Source organism: Ctenocephalides felis, unplaced genomic scaffold (genome assembly GCF_003426905.1).
Source record: "Ctenocephalides felis isolate EL2017-DRISC unplaced genomic scaffold, ASM342690v1 CF-g0.4_SCAFFOLD_01886, whole genome shotgun sequence".
NCBI classification, from domain to species: domain Eukaryota; kingdom Metazoa; phylum Arthropoda; class Insecta; order Siphonaptera; family Pulicidae; genus Ctenocephalides; species Ctenocephalides felis.
Window position 1 is genome coordinate 73,119,803 of NW_020538040.1, and position 524 is coordinate 73,120,326.

The window sequence follows — 524 nt, forward strand, 5'->3', positions numbered from 1 at the left end:
TGACATTTTGTATTCTAAATGCGAAACAAACTTTTATTTTTAATTTATTCAGAATATTTAGTTAGTTGTGACATACTATTTATAGGTTGTATTAGATTGTTTCATTTAAAGCATATCAATTATGAAATATAATGCATTGAATACATAACAAACTGTGAATTTCAGTAATATTTTGCTTAACACCAATTTGATGTACTACAGTAAACAAAACTTCAAAACTTAATCAATTAGAGTATATATATTTGAGAACTCAAAAATGCCAGAATTAAAAATCATTAAATGGTCCGAGTGGTCCTTGTATCCGAATTTTTCGCAAAAAGTATTCAACAGTTGACATAATTGGACATAATGTTCTATAATATTTTGGTCATAAAGCCAAAATCGTGTGTAGATCGTAGAATAGATCGTCACAGCAAGATAGCGTGTGGTGGCCTCAATGAACAATTCATGACATGACATATGCTTTTCTGAAAGAAGTTTTTGCTCGAAAAACCTTATGCGTTAATAGATGGCGCCACCTTTCA